General features: G+C 38.2%; 1 long non-coding RNA gene across 5 annotated transcripts in view; it reads left to right on the forward strand.

Moving 5' to 3' along the window:
• Positions 1-5,981: 5,981 nt before the first annotated feature.
• LOC120396964 overlaps positions 5,982-15,324 on the forward strand; it is a 69,067-nt gene continuing 59,724 nt past the window's right edge. The window contains exons 1-3 of one of the 5 annotated variants that reach the window (XR_005593583.1): positions 5,982-6,162; positions 6,411-6,630; positions 9,805-9,884. This is a non-coding gene — a long non-coding RNA (uncharacterized LOC120396964). Of the gene's footprint in view, positions 6,163-6,410; positions 6,631-9,780; positions 9,885-15,324 lie in introns of those variants that run through there. The other 4 variants (XR_005593580.1, XR_005593582.1, XR_005593581.1 and 1 more) reach the window with 4 other exon arrangements.

Below are 15,324 nucleotides of genomic sequence, written 5' to 3' on the forward strand. Positions count from 1 at the left end.
ACTGTGGAGAGACAGGATACTTCAGTCTGACCCAGTATGGCCATTCTTATGTTCCCATGAAAGAAAGAGTGGGCCAGTGAATAGGACACTAGCCTTGAACTTGGGTTCAATTCCCTGCTCTGCCACAGAGTTTCTGGGCAAGTCATTTCAGGCCAGATCGTCAAAGGCAGGCACCTAGTGGGATTGTTCAAAGCACCTAAGCATAATAGGCACCTATCTCCCTTTGAAAGTCATTGGTCTTAATATGAATTAGGCACCTAATCTGCTTTGGCAAGGTCAACCCCAGATGGGGGTAATGCTGACTTCACCTAGATTTACCTTGTAGTACAACTAAAGTGCCTGGTTTTAATTGTTTTTTTAACCTTGGATAGCTCACATACAGTAGTTACCCGCAGGTAAAAGATTCCTCTGTTAGCAGTGAAGGCAAGGGTCTAGACAACATGAGGTTAAAAGGATGGTGCCTTGTTCTGTATTAAGGTTCCCAACAGTACTAGAATTGGGAAACCTGTGTGGTGAGATTTTTTTAAAAATAAAAATGTTAGTGTAGACAGTAGGAAAAATTGTAAACATTTTTCTACACTGGGATAGCTGCATCAGTACTATCAATAGTGTAAGTTCTAATGTAGACCAGACACCAATATTTTAACTACCATTTTATCTGATCCTAATCAATTTAGAAGGATCTGGCACAACTTTCAACAGCTCTTCATTTGCATCCCCTTCTTTACTGTGGCTGGTAGGAGCTGTAAGCAGATACTAGTTTTTCTAATGTAGGCAAGGCACAGGAAAGTGGATTCATTTTATTTTGAAAGAGGTGTAAAATGCAAGTAGCTCAGGCACAAGTGATTTACAGAGAGAGCAAATTTACAAGTGCAAGTAGCACTGTTAATCTTATGTGTAAAACACCTGTTTGCTCTATTGGAATGATTTTTCCTTTTCCTCATGTTCCGTTGCTTGCATTTGGTTTTCCTGGGATTAGATTAGGAATTGTACTCAATGAGGAGGTACGGCATGTGTGCCAGGATGTCCAAAGCAGATATATAGATATAGATATATGGTATCTATATCTATATATACATATATAACATGAATTTTATTTTAACTTCAGTTACACATTATTTTTCAGGTGTGGGTAGTAAATTCACTTTCCACAAAAGAAAACTGTTTTAATTTGTGGTTTGAAAAATCTATTTTAATTAGATCCAAGACCAAATTATAATGGTATCAAATGAAAACAACTGTTATAGTAAGCGACATGAATGGATTGTTTAGTTTAACAATTGCTATTGCAGCTCAGTTCTTTTTTATGCTGACCTTTAGTTTCAACTACCTTGCATTCATATGGACTGCCTGAAGTCCTTTACCTTAAAATGTAAAAATAAAATAAAATAAAAGTTCATTCACATATTCATAGTCCCATACTTGAATACTTTTAAAAAAGATACTGTACTGTTTTCTACAGCCATTAATTACTAAGGGTTTATTTACAAGACAATAATTAATTATACCTCTGGGATGCTCAAGAGGCTAACATGAATCAAAGCAGACTTGATAAGAAGCAATGAAAGTCTCACATAATTAAGCAGGGCACTAGAGACCAATTGTTTATGGAATGATTTTGCTGGAGCTAATTGACACTAATTATTTAATCTGATTTTCTTCTTCCTGGTGATTCTTCTACCAATTCACAGTTCTCTGCTAATGGTACAGACACAGTTGACTTTATCAAGGTGTTCTTATTGTACTAATTCAATGGATTTTCACCTTTCCTTCTCACTAGGTTTTGCTGTAGAATTATACAAGAGCAGGATAGAAGACAGCAATCGTTAAAAGTTTTGGGCAACATAATTTCTTAATGTGTTTGGAAGTATTATATAAACCCACATTGGTTAAAAAAAAAGAATGAGAAATTTAAAGACATTTGGAAGCAAATATCAAACATATAGGATCACTAGCAGATAAATTATAGTTCTGTTTACTTTGTATGATATAATAATAGGAGATATACCTATCTCCTAGAACTGGAAGGGACCTTGAAAGGTCATTGAGTCCAGCCCCCTGCTTTCACTAGCAGGACCAGGTACTGATTTTTACCCAAATTCCTAAGTGGCCACCTCAAGGATTGAACTCACAATGGTGGCTTTAACAGGCCAATGCTCAAACCACTGAGCTATCCCTTCTACCTCTCCAACTATTGCAAGCTGGCTTGTTGGATAGCTCAGTGGTTTGAGCATTAGCCTGCTAAACCCAAGATTGTGAGGTCAATCCTTGAAGGGGACATGTCTGGGGATTGGTCCTGCTTTGAGCAGGGGGTTGGACTAGATGACCTCCTGAGGTCCCTTCCAACCCTGATATTCTATGAAACAGTGGCATAACATTTCATTCTACATAAGACTAAGTTAAATTTTCACTGATAGTTTAGGTCCAGTTTATGAAAAGAGTTTCTACCAAATGATCTTTCATAATTTCCAAACTATTTTATGCATGATTTCAAGTGTGAGTTGTATGTGATTAAAAGAGGGAAAAAAATATCAAGTTGTCAATGTTCAAAGGCATGACAAAGTATATTTTTTACATGTAGAAATTATGTATCCAAGTAGTAGAATGTATTTAATACCCAACACTTTTGTATGTACGTTAAATCCTAAGGCTGAATGATCTATATTTATGTAAAACCAGATTTTTAAAGATAATTAGGTGTCTAGTTAGGTACCTAAATACCTTAAAAAGTCTGGCCCGTATTGCCTATTTGCAACATGTACACAATTTTGTATGAGATACTGTGTTAGATTCTTTCATCGCTCCCATACTGCCAAATCCCTCCCATACCCAAAGCACAGAGAGGTTATGGCTGCACTTCATAGTTCAACGAGCTCCTACCCAGGTTTTAGCCCAACCCTCCCACTCCCCAGAAAAACCTCTGTCATGGGTGTGGTGGAGGTGGTTTAAGTCCAGGCTGACTGACCAAGCTGGGGCTGGGAGTTAGAACCTGGGTTCTGCTTTAAATCTGGCTTGAAACGACTCACTTTGCACTGATAATGCAGGCAATATCACTGGAGTGCTGATAATGCCATCACACAATTCCCCTCAAAGGACAAACAAGTTCTTCTGCATTTCACACAATTAACTGGGAAAGAATCTTAGAGCATCTCTGCACAAGGAACTGTGGAAATGTCACCAGACACACACAGGTGAGTGTAAAAATGGTGAGAGCCTAGTAACAGGGTAAAGATTTGCAGTGGGGACAATCACACCAAGGCTAGGCAAACTCAAGTGCTTAAACCTGGGTGCAAATCAACCTTGTTAACTGTGCCATCTAATCATAGCCTAGGAGTCTCTTTCCTGAAGGCACTGTGACTCCCTCTCTGTAGAGGCAGAATGCCAGCATCTAGCACAGTGCTACTATGACCTGCTTCTATAGAGAAATAGTAGCAAAATGCAACAATGAAGAGTTAAAAAACAGAGTAACCTCAACCTACCATTCACATAATTTTATGACATTTGTACATTGTACAGATTGTTATTTTATTAGCGACATCCCAAGTACACGGAGGTACATTTTGTTCACTGTATTTGTTTTTTTAGGCAGCACTGAAGCAGTTAGGCTTTAGGTTGAGATCTTGCAAACACTTAATTTTAAGCAGGTGAGTAATCCCACTAATATCAACATTTAAAGTTAAGCATTAGCTAACATTCTCAGAGACAGTCTACACAATGTACTAGGTAACAGGATTACTATGGTAAACACACATTCATACAACTGCACCATGTTCAAATTGTAAACTGTTTGAGGCTGCTTCCTTGTGGTTCCAGCACTATATAAATCTTATCTTTTCTGAAAATATTTCAGGTTTTTTAAAATAATCATCTTTTAAAGAAATGACATAAAGCTTGATCCAGTCCCTCAGTGCTGGGTGTACTGGTATGTTACTAAAAAGAACAGGAGTACTTGTGGCACCTTAGAGACTAACAAATGTATTTGAGTATAAGCTTTCGTGGGCTACAGTATGTTACTGCATATCTTGTAAAATCAGATATTACCTGTGCGGGCTTGCACAAGTGCAGCATCTGATTTTACGATTATGATTAACAGTTATTTGGATGGTGCATAGACTGTCCTCCCTGAAAGCCATTACCCTTTTTCTCTTTTAAATACTTCTTCAAGAGCAACTTCTGTTATGACATCTACAAGAAAATCTTCAACAACTGACAGCAGGCCAGGGTTTGCAACCCCCACTCCTGCAATTCTTTAAAATAATTGGGTGATTCAACTACACTACAAACATTGTAGCCATAATTCACCCCCGTTAGTAGCAACAATGGAGGTTGTAATGTAGACAAGGCACAGGCAACGGTATTGACATATCTTCTAACCATACTTGGATTAGTCTTTTAGAAATATCTATTATTATAAAATGTTTGATTTGTATCCAAATACCACAATCAAGGACCAGGGCCAAATTCTCTTGGGAGCTATACAAACACATAGGGAGACCTGCCCCCAAAGACCTTAACATCTAATTTAGGACCACAATAGGTTATTTGTATTAATCTCTGTTATAATGCTTTACAATCCTTGGATTGAAGGTGTTGCAGTGAATGAGATCATATAAATGCAAAATATCAGTATTAGTAGATGTACTTGTATTGCAAAGATAGGTTTGCTAGTTATTTTCCTCCAAGATTCAATAACTGAAAATCAAAATGATAGAGTATTAAGCAGATGTCTTTGAGGCCAAATAATCCCAAGTATGTGACTAATATTCCACATCAAACAGATACTCAATAAAGGGGTAAAACACAAAAATACAAAGGCAGAACTCTCATTTCTCTGAAGAGAGCCATGTGTGTGTATCCGCCAACATTTTGGTAAATTATTTTCTTGCAGCGAGCTACAAGATGCAATACAAATAATTATTTTCTAGCTCCTTGTTTTGTTTTGCTGCGGATTTCTAACTAAACTTAAATCAATTTCAATTGAGTTTATTTGTATGCACCTTGTGCGGGGCGGGATTTAATCAGTGTTATAAATGTACTTTTAACAGGCAAGGTAAAAGATGGTTTGGTGGTAGAATCTAATTATCTGTGTATAAATGGATCTTAGAGAGAGAGAGAGAGGATAGAGGAGTATGGTTTGAGGATATTTGGAAAGCTTGCTTCAAGATCAAAAGAAGGATACTGTATTTTAAATTACTTGCTAACTGGAGAGATTGAAGCTATGAGGAAAAATGGGTAGAGATATAAACAAATATGAAAAGGTAACATAAATAAGCACTTTAATTTAGAAATAAAAACAGTATATGACAAAATAATAATAAAAAAGGTGCCTAGAAGGTAGACTCCTAAATCCATAGGAGACCTAAATAAAGCTGTGATTCAATACAGTACTTAAGTGGGTGCAGAACTTCAAGCATGTGTTATTCTATTGATGTCGATGGGATGCCACACATGCTTAAATTTACACATGTTTAAGTGTCCTGCTGAATCAGGGATTAGATAGCTGATTTTTAGAAGTGCTGAGCATTCTGCAACACTCAAAAACTTTGTCTGAGCAGGACTTTAAGGTTTAGGCATTACAGTATGTTTGGTATATTCTTTTCCCCTGTAAGTAAAGGATAAATCCCCAATCCTGCAATTGGTTCCATCCAAACAGACCTGACCCTCAGCCTGCTCCCAGGCGGAGCCAATTGCAGCATCAGGACCTAAAGTGGCAACTCTTTGTTTAGTTACAACTGAAATTCTACTGTTTTCAAAAATTAGACTCCTAAGGCCATATTTAGGTGTCCAAATAAGTTGTCCAATTCTCAGAAGTGCTGACCACCCAAGCAGTCCCCATCAATGACAGTTTTGGTCTAAATCTGCACTGGCTTCCAATAAACTTCTGGGTGGAATTCAAAGTGCTGTTTTTTCCCAATAAAACCCTAAATGGTTTGAGTGCTGGCTACCTGACAGATCATATCTCTCCCTTTCCATGATATATTACCACAGCTAAGATCAACAGAGGCACTCAAGCTGGAGATGCCTCAATATAAACAAGAGGTGCTGGTCACACTGCATTCTCTAGGAAGTTTTCTTGATTCTGGAACTTGCTGCAGGCTGCCAGAGTCCGTGCTTGTTATAGTTCTGGGCATTTCTCCCCCACTTCCAGAGGAGTGTGATGAGGTAGAGGTATTCATGTGTAGTCTTTGTTATAATTTTTAATTTATGGGCTATGTGCTCAGAGCACTAGATGAGCACCTAGAGTTGTATTTTAAAAGAATGAAGAAAGAGAAATTTTAAAAAAGTGTTCTGAGGCAATAATCTGATTATATTTATCTGATATGTTAAGAGCCTCAGTAGAATGTCAGATGCAACTGAGCTAGTAATGACCAACTTCTACTCATAAAATTAGTCATTGTATATACTTACAGGCCTGAGGTGTGGAGAAATTAGTACATTTGATACAATCATACCTGAACCTTCAAGACCAGCTCAATCAAAATTTTTTTTATGGTTCACACCTGATGTCACTGAAGTCAGTGGCAAAACTCCCAGTGACCCTAATTAGGCTGGGTCCCATTGTGAAATTATTCCAGTACTTTCCACCAATCAGAGTGAGTCAGCAGGAGCACAGGCGAGCAGCAGAATAAGGTACGCTACCTGGTTACTTTCTCCTAGGAATAATCTGGCAGGTTAGTTACTCATAGCTAGATCTGTGGTTTAAAGATAGCACAGGGACAGTATGAATCAGTGCTTGTTGAGATTTCAGCAGCATGTTGAAAATCCTGGAGATCAGAATTGTATTTGGCACTCTGTGTGTTGCTGCAAGATCAGTTCAGAATTCTTTCAGCTTTTGTGAAAAACTTCCTCAAGCCAGAAACTCAGCTGTTCTTGTTGTATCAGGCTTATTTTATGTCACTGAAGCAACAGTAATACAGGTAATCACTGATTCTATTACTGACCTTGCTAAGTCATCTCCAATAAACAGACTTTTTATGCTTTTAATGAATGCTCATGTGTTCTTATCTTTGAGGATTACACTTGACAGTGTTAACCCACAAATAAATAAAAACTTTCCCTAATACAATGCCAATAGTCACAAACATATATACTGCAGTTACTTCTGTTTAAAGAAATCCTCTTAGTGGTTTAATTCTCTTTATAAAGCAGGTGATCATTTTTAGTCCTCAAAAGTCAGGTTGGTTCAGTCCTCTATCATAAACAGCTGTATTTGATTTAAGTGATACACTGACTCCCGAAGTCAGATCTAGTTAATTAAAAAATAGAAACATGAGCATAGCTCACAAATAACAGCAACTGAATTACTTTACTCAGAATTCAAACCCACCATCTGTGTTGCATATGTAATGAAATAGGTATGGTGAGGAGACAGTTACCACAATCAAATGTAGGTTTAGGGGAATGTCTCACTTTTTGCTCCTATTCCTGCAGAAAGGAATTTACATTTTATCTGCCATTTTAAAAGCTTATGCTGCTGCATGCTAGAGTGTCAGGGGAGAGAATTTCTACCTAGCCCTCAGAGATGCAAGACTGGAATCTTCTTTTCTCCCTGTTAGATTCAGCATGACAATCAAAGTAGAATCAATTTTAATTGATCAGTGAGGTTTTTAAATAATTGGCATTCTTCCCAATTGCAAATAACACATGCTAGATAGCATTTTCCAACTCTCCTTGCAACTGCACATAATTGTTGCTGTGACTTAGGAACTGTTGCATATACCCGCTTACAGCAACCAGTGTCTCAATAGTCCAGAGGCACATATAAAATTAAAATGTCTGGGGAAAACATGGGATATAGAATGCAAACCAGCAAATATTGACAGCCCAATTCTTAGTTGCTTTGTTACCAGTAATGTAGATGTAGACAGGTAAGCACAAGTCCTACAGGGAAACTAGCAAATCAACAATTAGATAAAAATTTAAAAAAATAGTATTTGTAATAGTGCAAAGACATCAAATTGATCATGCTATGCCATTTTTTGGCTTCTGATAAATTGTGAGCTAACCCTGCCTTAGTTTCCCCAACAGTAAAATGAGTATAATAGTAGTTCTCTACCTCAAAGGGGTGTTCTGAGAATACATTTATTACAAATGTTGTGAGGTGCTCATGTACTAGGGTAGTAGGTGCCACATGAGTATTATAGATGGATTTGCCTCCTTGATGTGCTGCCTGTAGTACCCAGTATGTGGACCCAAAAATAAAAAGATGGTCAGAAAAAAAGGAAGAGTACACTGCATTTCGTTACTGCCTTTGAATAGTACAAAGTAATGCATGAAAATATTTCAAAGGTTCATTGGCCTTATGAACTTAACAGGAGTATGGAAAAAAACCCATGTCTAAGAAGTTTAACATCTGTAAGAAGGCTGCAAATTATATTAGTTATGGGAAATGTTACTCAATTAACTTTCTGCATCATATAGTACCTACATTTATGTTTTACACTTACCATACATGCTAATTTGTTATTGTGTAAATATGACAGAAGTGCATTGATTCCCTGTCCAAAGTGCTTAATCAAACTCTATTCTACTGCTAAGCATTAACTACCTAACTGAAAGTTATTGCTTTGAAATGTTAGTAACTATGGATCAGGCTTGAATAAAAAAATTAATCATTTATGCTGTTTTTCTTTTACCTAATATAAGTTTTCACTTCCTGGAACAAAAATGTTTTCATACTTTGCGATTAACTTACATCTTGGCTTTGTCTAATATTATGTAAAGTACACTGATTTATTAGAAAGCTCATTCTACAGTAAACTGATAATTGGATGCTATTGAAAGAATGAGTTTCATTGATCTAATCAATGACCACAGACATTACTGAAGTAAACCTCTTAACAGTGCTGGGGCGTATTTTGGTCATGATCAATGTTAGTGAATCTTCCCTTGTAGTTTTTTTTTGTTTGTTTTATTTAGCACTGATTTAAACCTGCAGCAGATTTAATGTGTTAAATTTATCTTGACACAAAGCTTCATTACTTTTCAGTCGATGTAAACTTTTTGTTGTTTATTATAGATTAAAAATATTTCTTGACAGTGTAAATAATCTACTCATACCTGTTGCATGTGTGTGCAGTAGATAAGTAAAGGGAAATATTAAAGGAACTGGGTTTTAAATAAATGAATCAAATTTACATTGCACTCATATTGAACTTAATCCTGTGCAAAATGCTTGGTGACACTTAGCACATGGAAGATTCTGTCTAAAGCCAAATGACTCTTTATTTTTTTCTTTCTCTCTACTCCTCTGTGGGCTAGAAAAAACATCAGGTGATGTGTTGAAGTGAATACATTATCTACATGTTGTTACTGATTAAGGCCCCCATCTTACAAACACTCGTGTTTAACTTTAAACCTGTGAGTATTCCTCCTGAAGTGGCTTCAATCCACTTGAGCAGAACTACCCAGAGGTTTAAAATTAAGTGTTTGCAAGAACAGAGCCCAAAGACCTCCTGCAACTGGCTCTGTGCGGGTGCACAATGTTAGCATGAAGCACCACCGGATTCCTTTCACAGCCCAAGAAGGGAGAGGGTGGCCCTTAAAAACATCAAAGCAGCAGAAAAACCCAATAATTGTTAAAGATGTTTGGAGACACTGCTTGTAATATGCTTTATCAGAAACTCAAACTTCATGCAATTAATCAGTTTAAAACAATTCAAGTTGACATTAACATTAAAATCCCTTGAGTTTTAAAATGTAAAAGCAGCTTCTAGGCCACCTCTCCTCTGAAGAGCCTGGACTGTAAGAATGTCAATAATTTTGTTTTTATTACTTAAGGAAAAGGCTGTCTGTGTCTTTAAGACTAGATGATTCAGCTGACAACACTTCCAGGGAAGTTTGCAGACAGTTTGCTCACACAGTAGAATCTTTCTGGTTTGCAGGTGAGCTCTGAGTGTTTTATGCTATTTTAATGTGTTAAATATTACTAAATTATATAAACTATATTTAAAAATATTATTACATAATTATATGAAGTGTATTTTGTGTTCCTAGCCCCCTATGTTTCTGTAGCTGTTTCTTGGAGGAATTTGTTGTAAAGAGGAAACAGACTTAACCAATGTTGAAGTAATGTTCATTAACAGTAATGGACATAAGCTTCAAATTTTCTAATCGAACTCCAGTCTGAGTGGTTTAGTTTCACTTTTGTTTTTAGTCAGTTTCACTTTCAGGATTGCAGTCCTGGCAATTTTTTCAAAATGTTGCAGGGGTTGTATTTGTTTACAAACAATTATCGACAGAGGATTTTTTTTATTCATGGAAACATTTCTGTTTGAGGATCTGTAAATGTTTGTTATTACAAATTTTAAGTTTTTGAGAACAAATGTGAGTTGACAGTGTTCTTAATGTGTAACAGTCTGAGAGGAATTATTTGTAAAGTCAGATATGCAAGCATGGTTGAACATACTGAAAGCCAGTTGCATGCAGTAGTTTAACAAGTTGCACATTTGTAAAGTTAATAATGAACTTGGTTTTGGTGGGAGGGGAGAAGGTTGTTTGTGTGGTGTGTTTTTTTTTTTTTGTTTTTTTTTTAGTAAGCGGTATTAGTTGGAAATATCTTGGGGGGGGGGGGAAGTGCAAAATTTCCACTTTTGAATCTTGTTAATTTGTGAATTGACCCTGAAGACTGTTGCACAGGTGGGATCACTGTTGTTGAAAAAAAAAAAAAAAAAACCCCAAACCAATTCCCCCCCCCCCCCAAAAAAAAACAACCCAAACCACCACACCTCACAAACAGAAAACAAATATTTTTGAAAACCCATAATATTGTTTGATGCTTGCAGTCTCCAGATGCTTGTGCACTATGAGCAAATGCAGGCCCTAGAGCCCAGCTGGGAGATACATGAGGGAGGGGTTCAGAAAGGAGACTCCTCCCCAAAAGCCACAGAATCACAGTAGAGGTGATCCACAGAGGTTACTACAGCCCACTGGAGTAGCATACATAGGGCCTTTATGTAGCTTTTCTGCATATATGGGAGAGGGGGAAACAGGTGGATCTGCATATCAGTAAATCATTTTGCCCCTCCTACCTATCCTCTACCCATGCTGCCACCCACAGAGACCTATTTACCTATCCAAGTATGACTATAGTAAAGCCAGAATCTTGAATAATATGTGTAAATATCTTAGGTTGTGGGTTTTGGGGGGGGGAGGGTTCGTAAAGGACAGCTGAAAGTTATGAAGAAAAAATGGTCTGCTTCCTATCTTGCTTATGTTTCTAAAGTGTAATTAATAGATAGGTCATTGAACTGTTCTGCTAGGTGTCCATAGAAAGGATATAATCAAAGGAGGTACAAGTACTTATTCAGTGGGGGTGGATTTTGCAACAGATTTGATAGCAGTAGAGTTAATTTCCCTGGTGACCCAAGTGAGAGAGTATAGTTTTATCTTTTTTCAGAAAATTCTGGGTTAATTGTGTGGTTCAATAGCTCTTACCAGCTACATTTAGATAGGCATTTTGTGTGTTTATTAAGTTGTTTATTTGGTGTAATAATGCCAGTGATTTAATAAAGATAAGAATTCAGATGAAAGTCAACAAACTTCCCATTATGCAGCTGGCCCATTTCAGGCAGTAAGAATAAATTAAAAGATAAAATGGGCTTGCTGGTTTGATGAAGAGACCAAAATTAATCATTGTGCAAGAGAAGTGTTTCAAATTGAAGAAAGCAGCTTTCATTCTCAGTGCAAAATGATAGAAGTACATGCACAATGACCGGCCTGTAATATGATCTAGGGTGACCAGACAGCAAGTGTGGAAAAATCGGGACGGGGGTAGGGGGTAATAGGAGCCTATATAAAGAAAAGACCCAAAAATCAGGACTGTCCCTATAAAATCAGGACATCTGGTAACCCTAATATAATCATTCAGTTGCTGTACTATATAATCTTTCCAGAAAAGGGATTGGCACAAGTATATGTTTCATAGATGAGAAAAAAAATCATATTGTAAGTGCTTTTTTCATTACATAAATTTTGGAAAAATAACTAGAATGGCTACAGTGCATATAGATAATGATGCAAATTTAAAGTTAATATTTATCTTTTTGTAACAAGATCACTGTGAGATCAGAATGCAGAAACAGGAGAATTTCCCATACCGCTTCTGAATTTCATAGAGAATAAATATCTGTTCATTATCCATATGAATGTACACATAGTGAACTCCAAAGCCTGACTGATAGACAGGAAGAGATTAGTGTGTGTCTATTAAACACCAAAGACACTAAGTGCTTTTACTTTCTTGTATCTTAAAAGTGTCATCCTGCCCTTGTGTATGCAGTCTGCTGTGGTGTATCAACAAAAATCAGCTACTGCACTTGTGCATGCATGTGTGGTAATTTGATTCCCCCCCCCCCCCCAAGGTACTTCATTGGTACAACACTGCATATTTGAGGGCAAGATCAAGTCATTAGATAGTGTTGAGGAATATATCACTCCGCAGCAGCACCTGTGACCTTGTCCTAGACAGGGAAAAAGTATTCGCACAACAAGGAAGAAATTAACTTTACTTCTTTGCAGTGTTGTTGTAGCCCTGTTTGTCCCAGGATATGAGAGACACAAGATGGGTGAGGTAATATCTTTTATTGGACAAACTTCTGTTGGTGAAAGAGAACAAGTTTTGTGTGGCTCGACAGCTTGTCTCACCAACAGAAGTTGGTCCAATAAAAAATATTACCTCATATACCTTCTCTCTAATTAACCTAATGTAGCAGTTAAACTACTGTGTGAGAGCGATTTAAAAAAAAAACACCCCAAAACATGACCCCACTGGCAAAACTCCTATTCACTTTAATCAGGCTGGGATTTCACCCTTGATGTTGCTGGTCCAATGGGAAACCCGTTTACAAATGGGGCCATAAAATATCAAATCTCTGGCAAGGTGGAATATTTTCTTTTCCAAGAAAAGCATGAACGCTTGGAAAGAAACCAAGTGTGGACCGTCTTGCAGTGGTGAATTATGTATAGATGGTAAGGCCTTTCAGGCAGAAACTGTCCTTTTGTTCTGTGTTTATACAGCACCTAATACAATGAGGTCCTTGTCCATGACTGGGGGTCCTAGATGCTACCTCAATGCAAATAATAATAATAAGCCTGGCTCTGCTGGAAGGAGAAATTAAGGAAAGGAGAATCTAGTGAAAATTTAAGCACAAGGGTCTCTGACAACAAGAGTTGAACATCTACATCTGCTAAGCAAACTGTTATTGGCTCTGTGATCATAGTAATTAAGTATCCACGCCACTACCAAAATATTCCACCAGAGGAAAAATGGCTGACTTTTAGGTGGTTCACAAGAGTAGAATGACGCATTAAGCCATTTTATGGCATGGTTTAATGCACTGTATTTTGAAACATGGACAATGTCAGTTAAAACATTGTGTTCATTTTAATAAAACAATCCTTGAGAGAGAGGATGTGTTAAACATTCACATAACTAACATGTAGGCAACCTGACTCCTTTAGTGACATAGGTCACACTTCACAGAGTCATCCCAAGTTGAGTTTGTCCCAGCCACTTAGCTGTGAGTTCAAAACAGGCTACTTTCTCTCCCCTGCCCCCTCACCCCATGAGCAATGGGGAGCACTCATTTCTGCTCCTCCCCTATCTCCTTGTCCCCCCTCCACCCCCGCAACACCAGGCCTGGGAAAGAGCAGAGGGAGATGAAGAATCCCTGGAGGAGCAGAGATGAGGTTGCGGGGGGGCAGAACTAACATGGGCAGAATTGATGGAGAGGGGGACTACAGAACCGGCGCAGAATTAATTGCTGGGCAGGGAGACAGGCAGATGTGTGGGTGAGAGCTCCTGGAATGGGAGCCAAATTCAGCTTAATACATTTGGGAGTGTTGGCAACACTAATTGTCACATGCACACACACTCTGGGGGTGGGCAAAGGGAGTTTTAAAATCAAAAGACAGGATTTTCTGGGTGCTCTGATTCATGATATTTGAACCTTTGGGGCTGACAGTACTGCAGAAGTGGAAGTACTACAGGAAAAGAGTTTCAAAAGTAGAGAGAAAAATGAGAGCAAAAGGAAGATGGGTCACCAAACAGATGGGATGTAGTTGGCCTGTGGGCCATATAGATTATTGATAAGCAACAGGAGGAAGTATTGATTGAAAATTTTGAGTATGAAAATATAGCATCTGAGGTAACATAGGTTTTTAAAAAATGCATTTGGCATTAAATTTCAAATTCTCACCTCCAGAAAAGTGTAGTCCCAACTTTTTATTTAGTATTATGCTTCCTAATCAGCCACTGGTGCTGCAAGATAAAATGTCAAAGAAAGCACCAGTGGTGATAATAAATAACATCATATTGACCTAATTTGTCACAGAAGCAGCAGTCAAGTAAAGGAGATGAGCAACTTGGGTTGTTTAATGTTGAAATACCATTTTAGGGATACTCCTCACTCCTGCATCCAGAGCCACAAAATAGGATCTGGTTGATCAAGAGGTGATGCCTGTCAGGGTGAAGGAGGAGCTGACACCCTCAGTAAAATTTCAGAATCCATTTATGAGAGCTTTCTTCTCCATTATCATCAGGGGCGGCTCTAGACATTTCACCGCCCCAAGCACGGCGGCATGCCGCGGGGGGCGCTCTGCCGGTTGCCGGTCCTGTGGCTCCGGCGGACCTCCCGCAGGCATGCTGGTCCTGCGGCTCCACCGAAGAGCGCCCCCCCGCGGTATGCCGCCCCAAGCACGCGCTTGGCATGCTGGGGCCTGGAGCCGCCCCTGGTTATCATGAAAACATGCAGCACTGTATGTTCACTGTTGCATTACAGACAAAATACCTGCAGGAGGGACCTGCGGTGACCAACAGAAAGATCAGTCCCAGGGTCCCAACTTGGAGAATGGTGGCCTGTCTACATTAGGGCTTAAACTATTTAAAGTTGAGCAACCAAAATTACTAGCCACTCCTTTTTTTTTTTTTTTTTTAAAGTGGCTGCAGATTTTCAGATGCCAAGTGATACTTTGCTTTTGCACGTGGCAATGTATAACTCTTATATTTGCCACTTTCAACTCCTACTCTAGTACTGTACTTCCTGTCCTTCATTGTACATGTATGGTAGTTACTGTGTAGGCATTCAACTTGACTATAATGGGAACTGGAATTGTGCTCCCATTTTGTATTGCAGAAAGGAGAGCACACCTCTTTCTATTAATACTTTACTTTATGCGGTCTTTGTCTCCCTAGGTGTCTAATGCAACTAACTTGTGGACAGTCTTTTCTATTTGATCATCTGATAACGTGGCCTTTTGCATTAAAATAGTACAGGATCATATATACTGTACGAATAATAATATACTTTACAAAGCATATCAAAG

The sequence above is a fragment of the Mauremys reevesii genome, linkage group 2, assembly GCF_016161935.1.
Source record: "Mauremys reevesii isolate NIE-2019 linkage group 2, ASM1616193v1, whole genome shotgun sequence".
Lineage (NCBI taxonomy): Eukaryota > Metazoa > Chordata > Testudines > Geoemydidae > Mauremys > Mauremys reevesii.